At 34.3% G+C, this 26,933-nt stretch overlaps 2 long non-coding RNA genes across 11 annotated transcripts in view; both read left to right on the top strand.

Annotated features, from left to right (window-relative positions):
• The first annotated feature begins 1,901 nt into the window (after positions 1–1,901).
• On the top strand, positions 1,902–4,746 carry LOC129927656 (uncharacterized). Its single transcript, XR_008779296.1, has 3 exons — positions 1,902–2,557; positions 4,135–4,292; positions 4,655–4,746. It is a non-coding gene; the product is annotated as an uncharacterized LOC129927656 (long non-coding RNA).
• A 2,318-nt stretch (positions 4,747–7,064) lies between these two features.
• LOC129927655 (uncharacterized) overlaps positions 7,065–26,933 on the top strand; it is a 46,618-nt gene continuing 26,749 nt past the window's right edge. For 6 of the 10 annotated variants that reach the window (XR_008779292.1, XR_008779289.1, XR_008779288.1 and 3 more), the window contains exons 1-6: positions 7,065–7,592; positions 7,758–7,899; positions 7,994–8,084; positions 8,309–8,453; positions 10,053–10,181; positions 11,305–11,480. This is a non-coding gene — a long non-coding RNA (uncharacterized LOC129927655). Of the gene's footprint in view, positions 7,593–7,757; positions 7,900–7,993; positions 8,154–8,308; positions 8,454–10,052; positions 10,182–11,304; positions 11,481–26,933 lie in introns of all 10 variants that reach the window. The other 4 variants (XR_008779291.1, XR_008779290.1, XR_008779293.1 and 1 more) reach the window with 4 other exon arrangements.

Below are 26,933 nucleotides of genomic sequence, written 5' to 3'. Positions count from 1 at the left end.
TTTTCCTGGCTGATTCAGACAACCCATTCCATGCTCTAATAGCACCATTGAAGAAGGAGCACTTGTACACATTTGTCCTAGCACGTGGAACAAGTAATGTGCTCTACCCTGCTGTCTTTCTGAGTATTTTATTTTGTTTTCAGAAAACTTTCAGACAAGATAATTTTTATTGATACAATCAAATGGAAATTGTTTGTCTAGAACTGTCTTTGTCTTTGACCACCTCAAGTAACTACTGTAACAATAACAATATAGATGCAAATGCGAACACCATTCACACACGGAACACATACACCCTAACAACCAGCACTTTAGCAGTTAGACTTCTATAGACTTCACAACCAGCGTTTTATAAATTAGACTTCTATTGACTTCACAACCAGCGTTTTATAAATTAGACTTCTATTGACTTCACAACCAGCGTTTTATAAATTAGACTTCTATAGACTTCACAACCAGCGTTTTATAAATTAGACTTCTATTGACTTCACAACCAGCGTTTTAAAAGTTAGACTTGTATGGACTTCTCGATGAAGACAGATGACCTTTCGTGTTTGTAAATTATGGTACAGCTAGTGTTATGTAGTATAGCTACTTTACTTTTTAACCTTCTGAGTGATTTTGATCATTGTGCTACTCTAATCAAATGTATTCTTTTCTGGCAGTTGTTTTTCTCTGTCACCTCGATCAAAATGGCGATTTGATCTTTATAGCGCCTGGGGGAGAGGGGGGGGGGTCTCTGTTACGCCATCCTTCATTACGCTTAATTTAAAGATCGCATTTGGCATGCAATCATTCCAATACACAATACTCATATATAATAGAATAATTTTGGGATTAATTTCCAATTGAATGATTAATACGTGAGGTAGATTTAGCAAATTTTATAACCAAGTGCTTAAAAAAATTAATTCCAGTAGGAAAAATAAGAGTTTACATTTCAACAGTAGAAAGGTGGAAGAAATTGGTGTTAATATAAAGGCCTATAGGTCTGTGATTTGTCTCAATTTTGAAAGAAAAAAATATATCACGAGATTTTTTAATTAGGGATCACTAAGTGCGCAAACAATTCCCGAAATTCGCAAAGTAGGCCTACTTGAATTTTATCTAGTGATCTTTATCTTCGCACATTTTAAGAATTTTTAATTGAAGTAGAGCGAGAGAGAGAGTGTGTGTGTATCTATGATGCAGATATTCTGCTCTATGACAAAGTTCGTTGGTTATAGAGAGAAACATTTTAAGCTTCGATTTTTACCGATTAAAAAAAACAACTTATTATTCACTATTCACTGTGCAGAGATAACGAACGATCTGTAGATGACAGCTCTTTTATTTTTATTACGAACATGTAATGCTAATTTAAAAAAGATCAACAACGTCATAAACATAGTCAATATTTGATGGAATGGTTATTAATTATTTACGATGGGGGATTATTTACGAGGATGGTCGTGCGGTATGCGCGCTGGACTGTCGTTCGCGATGGTCCCGGGTTCAAACCCAGCCCGCTCCCCTCTCCCGTCGTCCTGAGGACGGTTTGGACTAGGAAGTAAATTATCTTCAACTCTGAATGAACATCCGAAACATGTAAAACATTTTACAAACAAACATAATAATTTAGTGAAAAAAAGGACATGTTATTACGCAATCTTTTGTGTAATCTAACCATCGAATTTGTCGGCACATCTGGGAAGCGTGGTCGAGAGACTAAGAACGCTTGAACTTAACTTTGCTTGGCCACCTATAAAAGGGGCTCGAGGTTCGACACCCGACTCGAGCAGTTAACAAACAAAAAATGTAGGCTCAAGGCCATTACAAACATAAACAGGAGAGCTAAAATGACAAACTAATCTAAATAAAAAGTTTTAAACAGATATGTCTTATTAATGTTCTTCTTGAATTTAGTGTAGCATGTCTGTCTGAGATCAATGGGGAGTGAGTTCCAAACCTTTGGTCCGTGCACAGAAATTGCCCGCAGACCGTAGCTTGTGAGGAAGTTATAGTTCTAACATGTGTTGCCTATAGGTAAATCCGGCCCTGGTATAATACTAAGTTTAATTTGATGAAGGCCCCCCCAACCTAAGACAAAGGTAACGGTAGTCGCGAGATTGTACTTTAAATCCTAATTATTTCAAATAAAAGTGTCTCCAGGGCTACTAACTCTGATCAAACTTCAATTTTGTATTGTTTATATTGCTCTCTTTTGGATGACGAGTTTGCCGACCACTGGTTAGTATATTGTGTGTATGTGTATTGAGGGGTCACGGGTCAGAGTAATTTAAGCGATCTATTGTGTCATAGCAACTAAACGTCGAAGTGTGGGTCTATCTAGTTCCGGATGTAACAAATGCACATGTCTCGGATAAACTGGCCAATCCCAATCTATTAGACCTAATCTCGGTCAAGTTTTGACACAGAAGCCTATTGGTCACGTGCGGTCGAAGTGAATAGAGCTCAGTGTGTTGCCAGCATTCAAATGAAATGGGACGCTCCTATGAGGCTAATCCTATCTATTGCCTACCTCGTTATGTCCCTTGTGTCTAATCTTCGGTTCCAGGTTTGTTTGCAGTGTCTTCTAGATCTAATTTAAATTTAGTAATGCCATCTTATTATCTAGTCAATATTTACTTGCTTTGGCAACTAACTCTTAATCAACTTTATGAATGGTAATTCTGTCAAAGATTTTATAACATGATTAATTTATGTCTAGATTCTAGAGATGTATAGGCTATAGACTTTAATATAGATATAGACTATTCACTCATATAGGGAATATTGGTCTTTTAGATAAAGTAAATTTGCTTACATCACGATAACCGGCTCATCTGTATCTAGATCTAGAGACTCTTAGAATCTAGGAAGTCTAGATAGATCTAGATCTAATCTAGATTGAGATTCTAGTGGTCTATAAGCCTAGATCTACATATTTATTACTATATATTTCTAGGCTAAAGATCTCTATATATAGTATATATATATATATAATCTGAGCATGCTATAGGCATGAAAGTAGCGCTATATAAAAGCTATAATATATTATATGGAGGCACGGTGGCTGAGCAGTAAAGCGCTTGGCTTCTGAACCTGGGGTCCCGGGTTCGAATCCCGGTGAAGGCTGGGATTTTTCTATCAGGATCCTTGGGCGCCTCTGAGTCCACCCAGCTCTAATGGGTACCTGACATTAGTTGGGGAAAAGTAAAGGCGGTTGTTCGTTGTGCTGGCCACATGACACCCTCGTTAACCGTAGGCCACAGAATCAGATGACCTTTACATCATCTGCCCTATAGACCACAAGGTCTGAAAGGGGAACTTTACTTTAATATATAAAGTAGAGAGAGAGAGAGAATTCTAGATCTAGTAAACATCTAACTACTGTTGTGTTATTGTTACCTGTATCAAATGTATCCTAGGCCTGGTCTTACTTTGTACTTATCATATTTGCGAAAAGAAAATGTTGCCTTAATAACATAACTAGTTACTTAGTTTAAATTTTAGGTCTTAAGTTGTTCATTTGTGTCAAAATATGCATTGACAACTTGGTCTGCATAGCCATGTGAAAAACTGCAGGCCTACTCATCCATAATCTTTGTATTAAAGATGGTGTCACTCATCCATAATCTTTGTATTAAAGATGGTGTCACTCATCCATAATCTTTGTATTAAAGATGGTGTCACTCATCCATAATCTTTGTATTAAAGATGGTTTCACTCATCCATAATCTTTGTATTAAAGACTGTTTGCTTATTCATAACCTTCACAGTCCTTTGTATTAAAGATGGTGCCTTATTATTCTAGAAATATAACTTAGATCTAGTGGGAAGCGTGGTCGAGAGGCTAAGTGCGCTTGAACTTGGCTTGTCTTGGCTACCTAGAAGGGGGCTCGAGGTTCGACACCCGACTCGGGCAGAGTTGCGTTTACTGAGCGCCTAAAGGCAGCACGGAAAACCAATTCCTGGATACCCCCTCCCCCCCACTGGTCCACAAATAAGATTGGACCAAAGCGCTCTGAGCATGCTATAGGCATGAAAGTAGCGCTATATAAAAGCTATAATAATAGTGTTTAAAAAATTTAGCAACCATTTATATTTTAAACAGGAGTGTTGTAATAAATAGTTTTTAACTTTTTTTTTCAGATCAAAACACAGATCTCTTCTTTGTAATATAAAAAGGGAACATCATACAGATTGCCAGAAATTATTACCTCTGAGAAGCAGACAGTAAATAAAAAGGCTAAAAAATTTGGTGTATCAAGGACGCTGGCATTCTTTAAGGCAAGAAGTCATTGACAAAGGTAGAATTTAACAATTTTGAATTTAATGTCATTGTGTCATAAAATTTTCTTAATAAGCAAGAGCAAGCTATTAAACCACTGATTTAGCAAAGCAAATATCTGTAAGTTTCATTCTTTTTTTTTTTTGTGTTGCTTTATCTTTTGTGTTATTGCATGCAAATTGAGCATGTTTTTAATTGAAATTATTTAATTATGTTAATTAATAACTCATTTAGCTTCATATAGTTTTTATAGATCTATTTTTAATAGTTAAGTTGAAATTTTATCTTCAAAAAAACTTAACAACTCTGATTTCATAGTCCAATGTTTTATATATTCATTATCATAATTAAATTTTGGAACATTTTCTGATCAATGTCTAGTTAACAGATGATTAGAACCATCACTTGTGAGGAACTGGTCAGAAGTTAAAACATGTGTAAAGTGTTATGCTACAAAGTGTTATTTAAGGCAAGTAATCCATTCATTGTGATTTAGGCATTTTTCATTTAATTTCATTCTTACATTTGAAGTATGCTAATTAGGAACAGGAAAGCTGTGGAACTACTGATCTAGCAAGTTTTTTTTTGTTTTTTTTAATGTTTCAGTTATATTCTGTTGTTGTTTTTTTTTTGCATGCAATTTGAGAATATATTTTCAATGTTTATATAACATTTAAAGAATAATTTTCGGATTTTATAGAACATTTTGTAATTAAAAATATATGCATAATTTTTTTTTCTTTTTTTGTGCTTGTAAAAAATGGGAGCGGGTAGAGTTTGAACCCTCGACCGTCGATAAATCCGAACGACAGTCCAGCGTGCAAACCACTTGACCAGGCAGCCATCCATGTACGAGGCAGTTCAAAGCTTAGATAAATCCGAACGACAGTCCAGCGTGCAAACCACTTGACCAGGCAGCCATCCATGTACGAGGCAGTTCAAAGCTTAGAAAAAAAATAAAAAATGTCCTCTAATTCAAATCCTTACGTTAGATCTAATGGTTTAATTTAAAACTATTTATAATGAATGGCTACATATCAATTACAAGTAAAGATCTATTATTAATGCAATGGGCTTGAATGGGTAATTCACTATCCCGGGACTGACTTCACTGTAGACCAGTGGTTCCCAAACTTTTAAAAAAATATATTTTTTTAATTTTTTTTTTGTAGTTTTATTTTTTTTTATTATTTTTTTTTGTTTAAATTAAAAAAAAAATAATAAAAAAAAATAAATAAAAAAACAATAAAAATTTTTTTTTCTTTTTTTGTGCTTGTAAAAAATGGGAGCGGGTAGAGTTTGAACCCTCGACCGTCGATAAATCCGAACGACAGTCCAGCGTGCAAACCACTTGACCAGGCAGCCATCCATGCGAGAGCAGTTTAAAGCTTAGAAAAAAATAAAAAATAAAAAATGTCCTCTAATTCAAATCCTTACGTTAGATCTAATGGTTTGGGGTTAGGGTTAGGGTTAGGGTTGAATTTCATAATGCTTGATGTGCATCTCGAAATAATGAATTCAAACTTTTTTTTTGTTAGCAGCCAAAGTTTCAACACAAGCTTGATATCACATTAAAAATGTTAAGATCGAGATATTAAGGTGTACAGCCTTGTGAGTGAAGTGAAGGACAGTTGACAGATTGTGTGTGGTGCCCCAGCAGTTCAACAAAGGAACAGGTGAGGGTGTTGTGATGGAAAGTAGTGAAGATAAGATGATCAAGTTTTTTTTTTTCCAAAAACATTGTTTCAAATGCTATAATTTATGTAATTTAGACTTCTTTTGTTTCTTTTGATGCTTGCTTAATAAAGAATAGGCAGGCAATTGGTATATATAGATATTGAGCAGCACAGTAAGTAATAGTATAGTTTTTTTGACTTTGTACTGCATGCTAATTAAACTTGTTTTTAATATTAACATAACACTTTGTATATTTTTCTGTTATCTTAGTTTTTGGAAACTAGTTTTAAATATATGCATATTAGAAAAGCCTGATTATGATTGATGTATTATTTATGAGATAGGTAAACTCATGTTTAGCCTTACTAATTTGGTAATAAAGTCAATATCTTCAAAATAAACTCTTTCTCTTTGCAGTCATAACATCCATATTCTCATATTTTATAACATTTTCAGTTCCAAATGCAGTTTACAGCCAAGTGATCTAGAAATGGGATCTAGATTATGAGAACTATGACTAAGAGACATCTGAGAAATAAAAAGCACCTATAATCAGAATTGTAGCAAGCTTGTACCATATTTCTCTTTTTAAGGCAAGTGGTTCTTTCCAATGTTACATTTAACTACTTTAATTTAATTCATTTCTTTTCATGTATGTTAAATAAGAACCAGTTTCTTACTACAGATCTATCAAAGCAAGTATATTTTTTTTCTATGTATTTGTATATTTTAATTGCATTTTTTTAAATTTTTTTTTTGCATGCTAATTGAAAATGTTTTAAATATTTTCCTAACAATTTAAGAATATTTGTTTTCTGTTATCTCTTAGCCTTATGGTAATTAGTTTTAAATGTATACATAACAACTTTAATAAATTTTCTTCACTTTAACATTTAAAGAGCTAGATCCAATTGGGGATTATCTCATTATGAAGCTTAGTCAAAATCCCAGTATCTTCACTAAGACTTTTGAATAGCAATTTTTTATTAGATGCCATTTATTTGTTTAAATGCTCAGCTACTTGATATCTAGTTGAATTCAAATGATAATAATTGCATCTTAATGTGTAATTATACAATTATTTATTTACCTTGTAGTTGTTTTTTTAATCAGTTCAAGATGTTGAGTATTGATTACTAATCAACTACTAGCCTGGAAGATAAAAGCCAAAGCTGTAAACAGACAGGTCAGGTAAATATATGAATGAAGAAATTGAAACTAGAAGTAAACATCATGGGAAGTCTAATTATAGGGCAAGTATTTTTCCTTCATATCTTATTTAACATAGTCAAACCATGCAATACTTATAGGCTTAACTATTGTTTTCATAGAAACAATGTTATTTTAAATATCATGAGATAGCAACAAATATTCCTTGGTAATCTGCTATCAGATGACAGTTATCTCTTTGGCATTTTTATGAATTAAAGCTTTCAAAGCCAAAGTAAGACTTAATTTTTTCTTTTCTTTAACTGCTAATTCTAAAATAATTTATCATTGCATGTTAAAAATAACTTGTTATACATTTTTCTGTGTTTTTGGTCAAGCTTCAGATTTGCTTAGCATATTCCTGTACTACATATCAACAAATGTTTGATGGTTTGTCTGGTTCATCTCTTAACACTATGAAGATGGCTACACTGTGAGTACAAAGTTTTAATTTCATTCAAATCACATTTTACAAAAAAGATAATGGAAATTAAATTAATTATTTTACTATTATTATATAACAATGTTATTTTAATATCATGAGATAGTGTATTTTAAGAGAGATTCTAATTCAGTATATGATGTTTCCATATTTCAGAATCTTAACAAGCAAACATTCTGTTGCCAACAGTACCAATTTGTCATCCTATCCAAGCAACTACTATTCCTTGGTAATCTGCTATCAGATGATTACAGTTTTCTCTTTGGCATTTGTATGAATTAAAGCTTTCAAAGCCAAAGTAAGACATTTTTTTTCTTCAACAGTTAATTCTGAAACAATTTATTCAAATTTTTTAAACATTATTCTAAACTATTTTCTGTGTTTTGGTCAAGCCTTAGATTTGGTTAACATAACCCTGAACTGCATATCAACAAATGTCTAATGGTCTGTCTCATTTCTCAAGACTATGAAGATGGCTACACAGTGAGTACAAAGTTTTATTTTCATTCACCAAACAAATTTTACAAAAGAAGAAAATATTAAAAGCTATAGGTATTTATTTTGTTAGATAACTATCTTTGTTATTTGATGCATTACTTAGCCTTGGACAATGCATCATCATAACTAATATAATATTAAAAGGCATTTATTAATTTACCACATTTAGGTCAATCAAATAAGATTATGTAATCACAAACTGTTTTCAGGGTATCAGCTATCAGCAGTGCACCCCTATGATACACAAGTCTTCATTGCCAAGTCACTCTGCCAAACAGTGTGTACACCTTTCTTGCATTGGTAGTGACCCACTTTACTGTCATGAGTCTGGATATGTCAGGCCAAGGAGATCAAGTTTGTGTCCAATTTTACTTAGTTAATTCTCTAAGAACAATAGATGAGTTGAATTCTAGTGTACCAGTTAAATATCTTAAAGCAAAGTAAAAAAAAAAAAATTTTAAAAGCATTTAAAAATCTGTTATAAAAACATAAAATGTTAGTTTTAGAGTACTAGTTTTAGAGTACTCGTTTCAGACCAAGTGATCATGGGTCAGATAGTGTCAAGCTCAACTGTTTCTATGGCCATTGGTTAACCATGGGTTGTTTGGCCAGCAAATTTTCAAACATTGCTCTAGTTTTAGGTTTATAAGCTACATGTTTTCTTCTAAAGTTAACAAATTAGGACCAAAATGTGAACTTTTAATAAGGTGGTGTAGTTGCAACCACACAAGAGCTGCTTCACATTTACTGTTTGAATGGTGCATACATTTTTATAATAACTTACCTTCTGATTTGTAAGGTTGATATTTTATTAATATATATATATATATATTATATAAAGCAGAATGTTTGGCGTATGTATGTATGTATGTTCCAGTATAGAAATAAAAACTTGATAAAACTTGGCAGAAATGTTCCTTGGGTACCAACTTAGACCGTAGTGTATGTATTGTGACCCTAAAACAAACTTAAGACCATCAAAAAAAAAAAAAAAAAGACCAGCTCTATTACAGCTATAGTATTTTATGGATCTAGGCGATGTTTACAATGTTGACATGAGAAAAGATCGAAAGGATTTAGATCTAGATCTAATTTTTAGAACTAAACTTTGCACTTATTTTTTTTTTTTTTTGACACATGAAAATACAAAATATAGTTTATTTATTTCATTATTTAATAAAATTAACCTTCAAATTTGTGTTACAAAATCATTTTTACATTAGTTCGTTATAGTCTATGCCTAGGTCTAAAACTCTTATTGAACTCTAAGATGATAAAACTTTTTTTTGCAAAGATAGTTTTATGCTTTAACACATGAACATACTAATTATAGTCCATTCATTTCATATTTTAATCAAAGTAACATTTAAATTTTTTTAATACATTCGTTCGCTGTTCGCTAAAGCTGCGTAGCCGTGTTGAGATAGGCCTATATTCATTCATGAAAAAAGTTCACGCATGCGCAGCACAGAATGAACTCTATAAAAGCCAATTTTTAACTCTAGATTAGTCTAGATCTAGATCTTTGTCTACCTCAAGATCTACTTTATACTTTAACACATGAACATACAAAATTAAGTCTATTCATTTCAAATTTTAATCAAATATATGTAGGCCTACAAGCAAATGTTTTAATTTGAAAAAATGGATTTAAGTAGATTAGCTATTTTGATTTGATGGCTTCATTCATACTATTTTTACATTTACACATTCGCTTTATTTATTACATTATTATTTCGTTTAAATGTTTTAAAAACACTATATCGACAGTAATAAGCAAATAAAGACCCGCGGGTCGCTGGTAAAATATATCTAGTATATATATATATATATTAATACACTTGGGCAAGGGCTATTACTGTTTCTTTTTTTTTTTTTTTTTTTTTTTTTAGATTGACATTTTTCTTTCAATTTGTAAATTTGCTTCAGCATTCAAGTTTTTTTTTTTTCAAGACAGACTCTACATGCTACTGATCTGGAGGTTAGTGGCTCAATCATTGTGCACTGATTCTTCACTGATGCCTTGATTCCCCACTGTCAACTTTATTGTCATAAAGTTTATCTAGTGATCTACATATCAAGGTAATAAATATTTTTTTACACTATAACCCAAGAGCTTTTGCTTTAAGATGCATTGTTTTTACAATAGGAGCCTAATTCTGATGTATTTTTTTAGGACCCTAGCAATAGTTTCTTAAACTTTCAGACAATAAGAGCTAGTTTAGAACCGAAACACAAAACTTAAGCCAGATCTGTATAGTCTTTTGTTTTTCTAAAAATATTTTAAATAAAAGTCTAGATAGGGTAGCTTATAAGGCCTACTTGTGAAATTAGATATTTTTAAAATGTGTACTTATACTTTTGATATTTGAAGTATTTTAAAACTAGCTATATTTTTCTATTTATGTAATTTATTTATTTTGTTTGTATTATTTACTTATTTATTTATTTATTTAATTATTATTTAAAAAAAAAATTAGTTACCTCCTTTTGTTTAATTGGATAGCATTTCAAAACCTAAAAGATGGAGCTGTTGGGTTAAAAACACAAATTAATGAACTCACATTAGACTGCATTACTTCCTAAAAATTTAAAATAAGCAATTTGCTTCATTCTTCGTGGCACATTTATGTATATAGCCAAATGAAAAGTTGAATGTGATTTTCTTATTTAAAAAAATTTTCCACTTTCAGACCTTGCAATCTATAGGAAGGATGATGTAAAGGTCATGTTTTGTGGCCCACAGTTAACCAGGGTGTCATGTGGCCAGCTCAACAACCAACCGCCTTAACTTTCCCCAACTAATGTCAGGTACCCATTAGAGTTGGGTAGAATCTTGACGTACCCAAAGGTCCCAAAATTTAAAATATCAGGATTCAAACCTGGGACATCAACTTTATAAGCTAAGTGTGTTACCGCTCAGCCACTATACCTCCTATCAAAGAGAGATACATAAAAAAATTGACATTAAAATACCATGAAGTCTCATAAACCTTTTCTATTTTTCCATCACACAGTGAGATAGTATGACTATTATTTGAAAACAAAATGACCATCACTAAAAAACACATTCTTTTTAAACATTAGGTCTGAGACAGAAAAAGCTCTTCTTGAATGAAAAGAAATTTTATCAATATTGCATTTAAAGGTTATGCATTTAAATGTGATGTATTTGTTAAACAGTGCATTTTTATCTCACTTATAGACTAAATGGTCAATTAAACATGAGGTCAAGGAAAAAGGATGAACATTTCAAGGCTACTGAAGGAACATTAAACGTCTCTCTCACTGTGAAAAGATTCTACCGATCTACAAATGATCAACATGTTTTATCTTAAGTTCGTCTGCCATTTCTTCAAATGGAGCCATATTAAGAATAAGGTAAGAAATATTCTTATACTTCACAGCATTTATTTTTTTGTAAAGTGATGATCCTGCATTAGTTGTATGTTGTTTGTGTATGTTACTTTAAATATCCTGCATTAGTTTTATGTTGTATGTGCATGATAATTTAAATATCCTGCATTAGTTGTATGTTGTATGTGCATGATACTTTAAATATCCTGCATTAGTTGTATATGTATGCATGGTTCCTGTATTTGTTTTGTATATTATGATGTCAGTAATTACTTCACAAACACTTCACACACAACTTGTAAGTTCACCTGTCTAGTTAAAGAAATCTGTATTGTATTTGTTTTAGTAGTGTCTAGTTATGAAAGTAAACTGAATTTTCATTTGTTAAACTTAGTGATATACCATTTTAATTTCAGTTAAAATATGTGGATGTTCCTATTAAATTTTTCAGAAAAACTGCATTGCTCTGAAATAATTCCAACTGTATAAATGTAAATATATTTCAACAAATAATGGAATTGGATTCTTTGTCATTTGGATTAATTCAATAGTAATGTATTCTAAATATGGAATTCAAACACAAAAATGAAAAGTTGTGAATCACCATCAACTTTCACTTTGCCACTTGGAGATTGGGATGATTCAAGTTACTGGAGATTGGGATGATTAAAGTTACTATTGTAGCAACTATGTGTTAATGTGCATGGTCTTAACACCCCAGTACTTAATTGGACAAAAAAAAAAGGATCTCCAATTCACAGTGATATGTACTATTGCATAAACAAGTTGACTTGACTTCATGTAGATCTTTAACTAAATAAACTGTTTAAATTCTTCAGTGTGTGATAGTGTGAAAAAAAACATTTATGGTTTCTTGTGATTATGTGCAATATAATGACATATTAAGTTGACTTGAATACTCTTAAAATGTTTCATTTCTAAGGTGTGGAAAAATGTGCATTATATTTTCATGTTGGGAGTTAATGTGAAAACAAAAATCTACTATTCCATGTGATACAATTGCATGCAAAAAATCCTAACCCTAACCCATTCAATGAACAATCAGTATGAACGTTTCCACCAAAGGAAATGTTGCCGCTCATGATGCATCTATTTATTTGGCTCCAGATATTCAACTGATGCACATTCGCAAAACAAATGTAAAAAAAAAAGATTTAATCCATTACATGTATATAATTGTGCAGGAACATTTGGGATTGTCATTTGTATCACACTCATCTCTCATTCATTGAGACTCTACACTTAATCTGGTGATCTAGATGTATTTGCAATTCACAGTGAAATCATTCTTTGAGTGCTTAAAAAAGAAATTCATACGGATGTATAACTGTGTTAGACGTCTTCCTTTATATTCCAATTGAACGTTTGTAACAATAAATATAACAAAAAATGTGTGATAATTAGCAGGTCTTTGACCTCTGCACTTAATGTGGTGATCAAAATGTGTTTGCAATTCCCAGTGAAATCATTCTTTGAGTGCTTAAAAAAGAAATTCATACGGATGTATAACTGTGTTAGACGTCTTCATTTATATTCCGATTGAACGTTTGTAAAAATCAATAATTAAGTCACACTCAAGGAACATATGAACGTGTCCATCAAAGGAAATATCGCCGCTCGTGATGCAGCGCACACTAATCAACATTTGCACTTGCAGACCAACTAAATAGTTGCGGAGAAAACACATTTAATTGATGACATTACTGTGTTTAGCTTAGGACTTTTCAAAAGCGAAGACTGGACTCTTTAGCCATCTTCGTGTTTATAGGAATGATTAATGGAGGACTTTTAAAAGCGAAGACTGGACTCCTTAGCCATCTTCGTGTTCATAGGAATGATTAACGGAGGAATTTTATAAGCGAAGACTGGACTCCTTAGCCATCTTCGTTTTCATAGGAATGATTAATGGAGGAATTTTAAAAGCGAAGTCTGGACTCCTTAGCCATCTTCGTGTTCATAGGAATGATTAATGGAGGAATTTTAAAAGCGAAGACTGGACTCCTTAGCCATCTTTGTGTTCATAGGAATGATTAATGGAGGAATTTTAAAAGTGAAGACTGGGCTCTTTAGCCATCTTCATGTTTAAAGGATGTAGTTGAGGATTTTTTTTTCAAAGAAGATCGGTCTCCATGACCATCTTCGTACTTATAGGAAAGGATATTGTATTCATTTTTGAAAAATTGAGGATTTTTAGCTGAGGACTAGATGTAGTAATATTGTCATCAATTGAATTGTTGATCCAAGACGAAATTGTTGGTTATGTCTGTGCATTTGTAGACAACCCAACAGTGCACATCCTTTTTCTTGTTTTGCATTTTTTTCACGTGCTACAATGCCTTGGACAAAGCATCATCATAACTTGGAATGTTAAAAGGCATTCAAAAAAACAACAAAGAAGAATGAGTTTGTAAAATAACCGGTTATTTCGGCTCAGTTGAATAATAGTTGGGACATAATTAGTTGAGTGCAAGCTTTGACGCTGATTCAACTCACTCGACATTAGTTGAGTGCGAAGTTTGTGAGGCTGATTCAGCCCTCAAACCGGATGCTTGTAGACCACCTTCAATAGCTTGAACACGACGTCATCAAAAATATTGTTACAGTCAGTTCATCAAAATGAAGCTGTAGGTCAACAAGCTCAAAACAGGAGTCAGTGAAAAAAGCAAGCCTGAAACTTTTTATTGGGCTCCAACTATTCAACTGATGCACGTTTGCAAAACAAGAGTTAAAAAAAAAAGGATGAAAATATAAGCCATCAGATATATGATGATTGTGCAGGAACAGTTGGGATTGTCGTTTGTATCACGCTCATCTCTACCCTATCCATTGAGACACTGTGAAGTGATGTAACCAGTGAGGTTTTGTAACAACTTTATTGAATTGTAATGAGGATATCTACAAACATTTGTGTACAAATGTGTGCTAATTAGCAGGTCTTTGACCTCTGCACTTAATGTGGTGATCAAAATGTATTTGCAATTCCCAGTGAAATCATTCTTTGAGTGCTTAGAAAAGGAAATTCATACGGATGTATAACTGTGTTAGACGTCTTCATTTATATTCTGATTGAACGTTTGTAAAAATCAATAATTAAGTCACACTCAAGGAACATATGAACGTGTCCATCAAAGGAAATATCGCCGCTCGTGATGCAGCGCACACTAATCAACATTTGCACCTGCAGACCAACTAAATAGTTGCGGAGAAAACACATTTAATTGATGACATTACTATGTTTAGCTTAGGACTTTTCAAAAGCGAAGACTGGACTCTTTAGCCATCTTCGTGTTTATAGGAATGATTAATGGAGAACTTTTAAAAGCGAAGACTGGACTCCTTAGCCATCTTCGTGTTCATAGGAATGATTAATGGAGGAATTTTAAAAGCGAAGACTGGACTCCTTAGCCATCTTTGTGTTCATAGGAATGATTAATGGAGGAATTTTAAAAGTGAAGACTGGGCTCTTTAGCCATCTTCATGTTTAAAGGATGTAGTTGAGGATTTTTTTTTCAAAGAAGATCGGTCTCCATGACCATCTTCGTACTTATAGGAAAGGATATTGTATTCATTTTTGAAAAATTGAGGATTTTTAGCTGAGGACTAGATGTAGTAATATTGTCATCAATTGAATTGTTGATCCAAGACGAAATTGTTGGTTATGTCTGTGCATTTGTAGACAACCCAACAGTGCACATCCTTTTTCTTGTTTTGCATTTTTTTCACGTGCTACAATGCCTTGGACAAAGCATCATCATAACTTGGAATGTTAAAAGGCATTCAAAAAAACAACAAAGAAGAATGAGTTTGTAAAATAACCGGTTATTTCGGCTCAGTTGAATAATAGTTGGGACATAATTAGTTGAGTGCAAGCTTTGACGCTGATTCAACTCACTCGACATTAGTTGAGTGCGAAGTTTGTGAGGCTGATTCAGCCCTCAAACCGGATGCTTGTAGACCACCTTCAATAGCTTGAACACGACGTCATCAAAAATATTGTTACAGTCAGTTCATCAAAATGAAGCTGTAGGTCAACAAGCTCAAAACAGGAGTCAGTGTCCAGTGACTGGACTCCTTAGCCATCTTCGTGTTCATAGGAATGATTAATGGAGGAATTTTAAAAGCGAAGACTGGACTCCTTAGCCATCTTTGTGTTCATAGGAATGATTAATGGAGGAATTTTAAAAGTGAAGACTGGGCTCTTTAGCCATCTTCATGTTTAAAGGATGTAGTTGAGGATTTTTTTTTCAAAGAAGATCGGTCTCCATGACCATCTTCGTACTTATAGGAAAGGATATTGTATTCATTTTTGAAAAATTGAGGATTTTTAGCTGAGGACTAGATGTAGTAATATTGTCATCAATTGAATTGTTGATCCAAGACGAAATTGTTGGTTATGTCTGTGCATTTGTAGACAACCCAACAGTGCACATCCTTTTTCTTGTTTTGCATTTTTTTCACGTGCTACAATGCCTTGGACAAAGCATCATCATAACTTGGAATGTTAAAAGGCATTCAAAAAAACAACAAAGAAGAATGAGTTTGTAAAATAACCGGTTATTTCGGCTCAGTTGAATAATAGTTGGGACATAATTAGTTGAGTGCAAGCTTTGACGCTGATTCAACTCACTCGACATTAGTTGAGTGCGAAGTTTGTGAGGCTGATTCAGCCCTCAAACCGGATGCTTGTAGACCACCTTCAATAGCTTGAACACGACGTCATCAAAAATATTGTTACAGTCAGTTCATCAAAATGAAGCTGTAGGTCAACAAGCTCAAAACAGGAGTCAGTGAAAAAAGCAAGCCTGAAACTTTTTATTGGGCTCCAACTATTCAACTGATGCACGTTTGCAAAACAAGAGTTAAAAAAAAAAGGATGAAAATATAAGCCATCAGATATATGATGATTGTGCAGGAACAGTTGGGATTGTCGTTTGTATCACGCTCATCTCTACCCTATCCATTGAGACACTGTGAAGTGATGTAACCAGTGAGGTTTTGTAACAACTTTATTGAATTGTAATGAGGATATCTACAAACATTTGTGTACAAATGTGTGCTAATTAGCAGGTCTTTGACCTCTGCACTTAATGTGGTGATCAAAATGTATTTGCAATTCCCAGTGAAATCATTCTTTGAGTGCTTAGAAAAGGAAATTCATACGGATGTATAACTGTGTTAGACGTCTTCATTTATATTCTGATTGAACGTTTGTAAAAATCAATAATTAAGTCACACTCAAGGAACATATGAACGTGTCCATCAAAGGAAATATCGCCGCTCGTGATGCAGCGCACACTAATCAACATTTGCACCTGCAGACCAACTAAATAGTTGCGGAGAAAACACATTTAATTGATGACATTACTATGTTTAGCTTAGGACTTTTCAAAAGCGAAGACTGGACTCTTTAGCCATCTTCGTGTTTATAGGAATGATTAATGGAGGACTTTTAAAAGCGAAGACTGGACTCCTTAGCCATCTTTGTGTTCATAGGAATGATTAATGGAGGAATTTTAAAAGCGAAGACTGGACTCCTTAGCCATCTTTGTGTTCATAGGAATGATTAATGGAGGAATTTTAAAAGTGAAGACTGGGCTCTTTAGCCATCTTCATGTTTAAAGGATGTAGTTGAGGATTTTTTTTTCAAAGAAGATCGGTCTCCATGACCATCTTCGTACTTATAGGAAAGGATATTGTATTCATTTTTGAAAAATTGAGGATTTTTAGCTGAGGACTAGATGTAGTAATATTGTCATCAATTGAATTGTTGATCCAAGACGAAATTGTTGGTTATGTCTGTGCATTTGTAGACAACCCAACAGTGCACATCCTTTTTCTTGTTTTGCATTTTTTTCACGTGCTACAATGCCTTGGACAAAGCATCATCATAACTTGGAATGTTAAAAGGCATTCAAAAAAACAACAAAGAAGAATGAGTTTGTAAAATAACCGGTTATTTCGGCTCAGTTGAATAATAGTTGGGACATAATTAGTTGAGTGCAAGCTTTGACGCTGATTCAACTCACTCGACATTAGTTGAGTGCGAAGTTTGTGAGGCTGATTCAGCCCTCAAACCGGATGCTTGTAGACCACCTTCAATAGCTTGAACACGACGTCATCAAAAATATTGTTACAGTCAGTTCATCAAAATGAAGCTGTAGGTCAACAAGCTCAAAACAGGAGTCAGTGAAAAAAGCAAGCCTGAAACTTTTTATTGGGCTCCAACTATTCAACTGATGCACGTTTGCAAAACAAGAGTTAAAAAAAAAAGGATGAAAATATAAGCCATCAGATATATGATGATTGTGCAGGAACAGTTGGGATTGTCGTTTGTATCACGCTCATCTCTACCCTATCCATTGAGACACTGTGAAGTGATGTAACCAGTGAGGTTTTGTAACAACTTTATTGAATTGTAATGAGGATATCTACAAACATTTGTGTACAAATGTGTGCTAATTAGCAGGTCTTTGACCTCTGCACTTAATGTGGTGATCAAAATGTATTTGCAATTCCCAGTGAAATCATTCTTTGAGTGCTTAGAAAAGGAAATTCATACGGATGTATAACTGTGTTAGACGTCTTCATTTATATTCTGATTGAACGTTTGTAAAAATCAATAATTAAGTCACACTCAAGGAACATATGAACGTGTCCATCAAAGGAAATATCGCCGCTCGTGATGCAGCGCACACTAATCAACATTTGCACCTGCAGACCAACTAAATAGTTGCGGAGAAAACACATTTAATTGATGACATTACTATGTTTAGCTTAGGACTTTTCAAAAGCGAAGACTGGACTCTTTAGCCATCTTCGTGTTTATAGGAATGATTAATGGAGGACTTTTAAAAGCGAAGACTGGACTCCTTAGCCATCTTCGTGTTCATAGGAATGATTAATGGAGGAATTTTAAAAGCGAAGACTGGACTCCTTAGCCATCTTTGTGTTCATAGGAATGATTAATGGAGGAATTTTAAAAGTGAAGACTGGGCTCTTTAGCCATCTTCATGTTTAAAGGATGTAGTTGAGGATTTTTTTTTCAAAGAAGATCGGTCTCCATGACCATCTTCGTACTTATAGGAAAGGATATTGTATTCATTTTTGAAAAATTGAGGATTTTTAGCTGAGGACTAGATGTAGTAATATTGTCATCAATTGAATTGTTGATCCAAGACGAAATTGTTGGTTATGTCTGTGCATTTGTAGACAACCCAACAGTGCACATCCTTTTTCTTGTTTTGCATTTTTTTCACGTGCTACAATGCCTTGGACAAAGCATCATCATAACTTGGAATGTTAAAAGGCATTCAAAAAAACAACAAAGAAGAATGAGTTTGTAAAATAACCGGTTATTTCGGCTCAGTTGAATAATAGTTGGGACATAATTAGTTGAGTGCAAGCTTTGACGCTGATTCAACTCACTCGACATTAGTTGAGTGCGAAGTTTGTGAGGCTGATTCAGCCCTCAAACCGGATGCTTGTAGACCACCTTCAATAGCTTGAACACGACGTCATCAAAAATATTGTTACAGTCAGTTCATCAAAATGAAGCTGTAGGTCAACAAGCTCAAAACAGGAGTCAGTGAAAAAAGCAAGCCTGAAACTTTTTATTGGGCTCCAACTATTCAACTGATGCACGTTTGCAAAACAAGAGTTAAAAAAAAAAGGATGAAAATATAAGCCATCAGATATATGATGATTGTGCAGGAACAGTTGGGATTGTCGTTTGTATCACGCTCATCTCTACCCTATCCATTGAGACACTGTGAAGTGATGTAACCAGTGAGGTTTTGTAACAACTTTATTGAATTGTAATGAGGATATCTACAAACATTTGTGTACAAATGTGTGCTAATTAGCAGGTCTTTGACCTCTGCACTTAATGTGGTGATCAAAATGTATTTGCAATTCCCAGTGAAATCATTCTTTGAGTGCTTAGAAAAGGAAATTCATACGGATGTATAACTGTGTTAGACGTCTTCATTTATATTCTGATTGAACGTTTGTAAAAATCAATAATTAAGTCACACTCAAGGAACATATGAACGTGTCCATCAAAGGAAATATCGCCGCTCGTGATGCAGCGCACACTAATCAACATTTGCACCTGCAGACCAACTAAATAGTTGCGGAGAAAACACATTTAATTGATGACATTACTATGTTTAGCTTAGGACTTTTCAAAAGCGAAGACTGGACTCTTTAGCCATCTTCGTGTTTATAGGAATGATTAATGGAGAACTTTTAAAAGCGAAGACTGGACTCCTTAGCCATCTTCGTGTTCATAGGAATGATTAATGGAGGAATTTTAAAAGCGAAGACTGGACTCCTTAGCCATCTTTGTGTTCATAGGAATGATTAATGGAGGAATTTTAAAAGTGAAGACTGGGCTCTTTAGCCATCTTCATGTTTAAAGGATGTAGTTGAGGATTTTTTTTTCAAAGAAGATCGGTCTCCATGACCATCTTCGTACTTATAGGAAAGGATATTGTATTCATTTTTGAAAAATTGAGGATTTTTAGCTGAGGACTAGATGTAGTAATATTGTCATCAATTGAATTGTTGATCCAAGACGAAATTGTTGGTTATGTCTGTGCATTTGTAGACAACCCAACAGTGCACATCCTTTTTCTTGTTTTGCATTTTTTTCACGTGCTACAATGCCTTGGACAAAGCATCATCATAACTTGGAATGTTAAAAGGCATTCAAAAAAACAACAAAGAAGAATGAGTTTGTAAAATAACCGGTTATTTCGGCTCAGTTGAATAATAGTTGGGACATAATTAGTTGAGTGCAAGCTTTGACGCTGATTCAACTCACTCGACATTAGTTGAGTGCGAAGTTTGTGAGGCTGATTCAGCCCTCAAACCGGATGCTTGTAGACCACCTTCAATAGCTTGAACACGACGTCATCAAAAATATTGTTACAGTCAGTTCATCAAAATGAAGCTGTAGGTCAACAAGCTCAAAACAGGAGTCAGTGAAAAAAGCAAGCCTGAAACTTTTTATTGGGCTCCAACTATTCAACTGATGCACGTTTGCAAAACAAGAGTTAAAAAAAAAAGGATGAAAATATAAGCCATCAGATATATGATGATTGTGCAGGAACAGTTGGGATTGTCGTTTGTATCACGCTCATCTCTACCCTATCCATTGAGACACTGTGAAGTGATGTAACCAGTGAGGTTTTGTAACAACTTTATTGAATTGTAATGAGGATATCTACAAACATTTGTGTACAAATGTGTGCTAATTAGCAGGTCTTTGACCTCTGCACTTAATGTGGTGATCAAAATGTATTTGCAATTCCCAGTGAAATCATTCTTTGAGTGCTTAGAAAAGGAAATTCATACGGATGTATAACTGTGTTAGACGTCTTCATTTATATTCTGATTGAACGTTTGTAAAAATCAATAATTAAGTCACACTCAAGGAACATATGAACGTGTCCATCAAAGGAAATATCGCCGCTCGTGATGCAGCGCACACTAATCAACATTTGCACCTGCAGACCAACTAAATAGTTGCGGAGAAAACACATTTAATTGATGACATTACTATGTTTAGCTTAGGACTTTTCAAAAGCGAAGACTGGACTCTTTAGCCATCTTCGTGTTTATAGGAATGATTAATGGAGAACTTTTAAAAGCGAAGACTGGACTCCTTAGCCATCTTCGTGTTCATAGGAATGATTAATGGAGGAATTTTAAAAGCGAAGACTGGACTCCTTAGCCATCTTTGTGTTCATAGGAATGATTAATGGAGGAATTTTAAAAGTGAAGACTGGGCTCTTTAGCCATCTTCATGTTTAAAGGATGTAGTTGAGGATTTTTTTTTCAAAGAAGATCGGTCTCCATGACCATCTTCGTACTTATAGGAAAGGATATTGTATTCATTTTTGAAAAATTGAGGATTTTTAGCTGAGGACTAGATGTAGTAATATTGTCATCAATTGAATTGTTGATCCAAGACGAAATTGTTGGTTATGTCTGTGCATTTGTAGACAACCCAACAGTGCACATCCTTTTTCTTGTTTTGCATTTTTTTCACGTGCTACAATGCCTTGGACAAAGCATCATCATAACTTGGAATGTTAAAAGGCATTCAAAAAAACAACAAAGAAGAATGAGTTTGTAAAATAACCGGTTATTTCGGCTCAGTTGAATAATAGTTGGGACATAATTAGTTGAGTGCAAGCTTTGACGCTGATTCAACTCACTCGACATTAGTTGAGTGCGAAGTTTGTGAGGCTGATTCAGCCCTCAAACCGGATGCTTGTAGACCACCTTCAATAGCTTGAACACGACGTCATCAAAAATATTGTTACAGTCAGTTCATCAAAATGAAGCTGTAGGTCAACAAGCTCAAAACAGGAGTCAGTGAAAAAAGCAAGCCTGAAACTTTTTATTGGGCTCCAACTATTCAACTGATGCACGTTTGCAAAACAAGAGTTAAAAAAAAAAGGATGAAAATATAAGCCATCAGATATATGATGATTGTGCAGGAACAGTTGGGATTGTCGTTTGTATCACGCTCATCTCTACCCTATCCATTGAGACACTGTGAAGTGATGTAACCAGTGAGGTTTTGTAACAACTTTATTGAATTGTAATGAGGATATCTACAAACATTTGTGTACAAATGTGTGCTAATTAGCAGGTCTTTGACCTCTGCACTTAATGTGGTGATCAAAATGTATTTGCAATTCCCAGTGAAATCATTCTTTGAGTGCTTAGAAAAGGAAATTCATACGGATGTATAACTGTGTTAGACGTCTTCATTTATATTCTGATTGAACGTTTGTAAAAATCAATAATTAAGTCACACTCAAGGAACATATGAACGTGTCCATCAAAGGAAATATCGCCGCTCGTGATGCAGCGCACACTAATCAACATTTGCACCTGCAGACCAACTAAATAGTTGCGGAGAAAACACATTTAATTGATGACATTACTATGTTTAGCTTAGGACTTTTCAAAAGCGAAGACTGGACTCTTTAGCCATCTTCGTGTTTATAGGAATGATTAATGGAGGACTTTTAAAAGCGAAGACTGGACTCCTTAGCCATCTTCGTGTTCATAGGAATGATTAATGGAGGAATTTTAAAAGCGAAGACTGGACTCCTTAGCCATCTTTGTGTTCATAGGAATGATTAATGGAGGAATTTTAAAAGTGAAGACTGGGCTCTTTAGCCATCTTCATGTTTAAAGGATGTAGTTGAGGATTTTTTTTTCAAAGAAGATCGGTCTCCATGACCATCTTCGTACTTATAGGAAAGGATATTGTATTCATTTTTGAAAAATTGAGGATTTTTAGCTGAGGACTAGATGTAGTAATATTGTCATCAATTGAATTGTTGATCCAAGACGAAATTGTTGGTTATGTCTGTGCATTTGTAGACAACCCAACAGTGCACATCCTTTTTCTTGTTTTGCATTTTTTTCACGTGCTACAATGCCTTGGACAAAGCATCATCATAACTTGGAATGTTAAAAGGCATTCAAAAAAACAACAAAGAAGAATGAGTTTGTAAAATAACCGGTTATTTCGGCTCAGTTGAATAATAGTTGGGACATAATTAGTTGAGTGCAAGCTTTGACGCTGATTCAACTCACTCGACATTAGTTGAGTGCGAAGTTTGTGAGGCTGATTCAGCCCTCAAACCGGATGCTTGTAGACCACCTTCAATAGCTTGAACACGACGTCATCAAAAATATTGTTACAGTCAGTTCATCAAAATGAAGCTGTAGGTCAACAAGCTCAAAACAGGAGTCAGTGAAAAAAGCAAGCCTGAAACTTTTTATTGGGCTCCAACTATTCAACTGATGCACGTTTGCAAAACAAGAGTTAAAAAAAAAAGGATGAAAATATAAGCCATCAGATATATGATGATTGTGCAGGAACAGTTGGGATTGTCGTTTGTATCACGCTCATCTCTACCCTATCCATTGAGACACTGTGAAGTGATGTAACCAGTGAGGTTTTGTAACAACTTTATTGAATTGTAATGAGGATATCTACAAACATTTGTGTACAAATGTGTGCTAATTAGCAGGTCTTTGACCTCTGCACTTAATGTGGTGATCAAAATGTATTTGCAATTCCCAGTGAAATCATTCTTTGAGTGCTTAGAAAAGGAAATTCATACGGATGTATAAATGTGTTAGACGTCTTCATTTATATTCTGATTGAACGTTTGTAAAAATCAATAATTAAGTCACACTCAAGGAACATATGAACGTGTCCATCAAAGGAAATATCGCCGCTCGTGATGCAGCGCACACTAATCAACATTTGCACCTGCAGACCAACTAAATAGTTGCGGAGAAAACACATTTAATTGATGACATTACTATGTTTAGCTTAGGACTTTTCAAAAGCGAAGACTGGACTCTTTAGCCATCTTCGTGTTTATAGGAATGATTAATGGAGAACTTTTAAAAGCGAAGACTGGACTCCTTAGCCATCTTCGTGTTCATAGGAATGATTAATGGAGGAATTTTAAAAGCGAAGACTGGACTCCTTAGCCATCTTTGTGTTCATAGGAATGATTAATGGAGGAATTTTAAAAGTGAAGACTGGGCTCTTTAGCCATCTTCATGTTTAAAGGATGTAGTTGAGGATTTTTTTTTCAAAGAAGATCGGTCTCCATGACCATCTTCGTACTTATAGGAAAGGATATTGTATTCATTTTTGAAAAATTGAGGATTTTTAGCTGAGGACTAGATGTAGTAATATTGTCATCAATTGAATTGTTGATCCAAGACGAAATTGTTGGTTATGTCTGTGCATTTGTAGACAACCCAACAGTGCACATCCTTTTTCTTGTTTTGCATTTTTTTCACGTGCTACAATGCCTTGGACAAAGCATCATCATAACTTGGAATGTTAAAAGGCATTCAAAAAAACAACAAAGAAGAATGAGTTTGTAAAATAACCGGTTATTTCGGCTCAGTTGAATAATAGTTGGGACATAATTAGTTGAGTGCAAGCTTTGACGCTGATTCAACTCACTCGACATTAGTTGAGTGCGAAGTTTGTGAGGCTGATTCAGCCCTCAAACCGGATGCTTGTAGACCACCTTCAATAGCTTGAACACGACGTCATCAAAAATATTGTTACAGTCAGTTCATCAAAATGAAGCTGTAGGTCAACAAGCTCAAAACAGGAGTCAGTGAAAAAAGCAAGCCTGAAACTTTTTATTGGGCTCCAACTATTCAACTGATGCACGTTTGCAAAACAAGAGTTAAAAAAAAAAGGATGAAAATATAAGCCATCAGATATATGATGATTGTGCAGGAACAGTTGGGATTGTCGTTTGTATCACGCTCATCTCTACCCTATCCATTGAGACACTGTGAAGTGATGTAACCAGTGAGGTTTTGTAACAACTTTATTGAATTGTAATGAGGATATCTACAAACATTTGTGTACAAATGTGTGCTAATTAGCAGGTCTTTGACCTCTGCACTTAATGTGGTGATCAAAATGTATTTGCAATTCCCAGTGAAATCATTCTTTGAGTGCTTAGAAAAGGAAATTCATACGGATGTATAACTGTGTTAGACGTCTTCATTTATATTCTGATTGAACGTTTGTAAAAATCAATAATTAAGTCACACTCAAGGAACATATGAACGTGTCCATCAAAGGAAATATCGCCGCTCGTGATGCAGCGCACACTAATCAACATTTGCACCTGCAGACCAACTAAATAGTTGCGGAGAAAACACATTTAATTGATGACATTACTATGTTTAGCTTAGGACTTTTCAAAAGCGAAGACTGGACTCTTTAGCCATCTTCGTGTTTATAGGAATGATTAATGGAGAACTTTTAAAAGCGAAGACTGGACTCCTTAGCCATCTTCGTGTTCATAGGAATGATTAATGGAGGAATTTTAAAAGCGAAGACTGGACTCCTTAGCCATCTTTGTGTTCATAGGAATGATTAATGGAGGAATTTTAAAAGTGAAGACTGGGCTCTTTAGCCATCTTCATGTTTAAAGGATGTAGTTGAGGATTTTTTTTTCAAAGAAGATCGGTCTCCATGACCATCTTCGTACTTATAGGAAAGGATATTGTATTCATTTTTGAAAAATTGAGGATTTTTAGCTGAGGACTAGATGTAGTAATATTGTCATCAATTGAATTGTTGATCCAAGACGAAATTGTTGGTTATGTCTGTGCATTTGTAGACAACCCAACAGTGCACATCCTTTTTCTTGTTTTGCATTTTTTTCACGTGCTACAATGCCTTGGACAAAGCATCATCATAACTTGGAATGTTAAAAGGCATTCAAAAAAACAACAAAGAAGAATGAGTTTGTAAAATAACCGGTTATTTCGGCTCAGTTGAATAATAGTTGGGACATAATTAGTTGAGTGCAAGCTTTGACGCTGATTCAACTCACTCGACATTAGTTGAGTGCGAAGTTTGTGAGGCTGATTCAGCCCTCAAACCGGATGCTTGTAGACCACCTTCAATAGCTTGAACACGACGTCATCAAAAATATTGTTACAGTCAGTTCATCAAAATGAAGCTGTAGGTCAACAAGCTCAAAACAGGAGTCAGTGAAAAAAGCAAGCCTGAAACTTTTTATTGGGCTCCAACTATTCAACTGATGCACGTTTGCAAAACAAGAGTTAAAAAAAAAAAGGATGAAAATATAAGCCATCAGATATATGATGATTGTGCAGGAACAGTTGGGATTGTCGTTTGTATCACGCTCATCTCTACCCTATCCATTGAGACACTGTGAAGTGATGTAACCAGTGAGGTTTTGTAACAACTTTATTGAATTGTAATGAGGATATCTACAAACATTTGTGTACAAATGTGTGCTAATTAGCAGGTCTTTGACCTCTGCACTTAATGTGGTGATCAAAATGTATTTGCAATTCCCAGTGAAATCATTCTTTGAGTGCTTAGAAAAGGAAATTCATACGGATGTATAACTGTGTTAGACGTCTTCATTTATATTCTGATTGAACGTTTGTAAAAATCAATAATTAAGTCACACTCAAGGAACATATGAACGTGTCCATCAAAGGAAATATCGCCGCTCGTGATGCAGCGCACACTAATCAACATTTGCACCTGCAGACCAACTAAATAGTTGCGGAGAAAACACATTTAATTGATGACATTACTATGTTTAGCTTAGGACTTTTCAAAAGCGAAGACTGGACTCTTTAGCCATCTTCGTGTTCATAGGAATGATTAATGGAGGAATTTTAAAAGCGAAGACTGGACTCCTTAGCCATCTTTGTGTTCATAGGAATGATTAATGGAGGAATTTTAAAAGTGAAGACTGGGCTCTTTAGCCATCTTCATGTTTAAAGGATGTAGTTGAGGATTTTTTTTTCAAAGAAGATCGGTCTCCATGACCATCTTCGTACTTATAGGAAAGGATATTGTATTCATTTTTGAAAAATTGAGGATTTTTA

Source organism: Biomphalaria glabrata, chromosome 8, assembly GCF_947242115.1.
Source record: "Biomphalaria glabrata chromosome 8, xgBioGlab47.1, whole genome shotgun sequence".
NCBI classification, from domain to species: Eukaryota; Metazoa; Mollusca; class Gastropoda; family Planorbidae; genus Biomphalaria; species Biomphalaria glabrata.
This window is presented reverse-complemented; position numbering and strand designations above follow the sequence as displayed.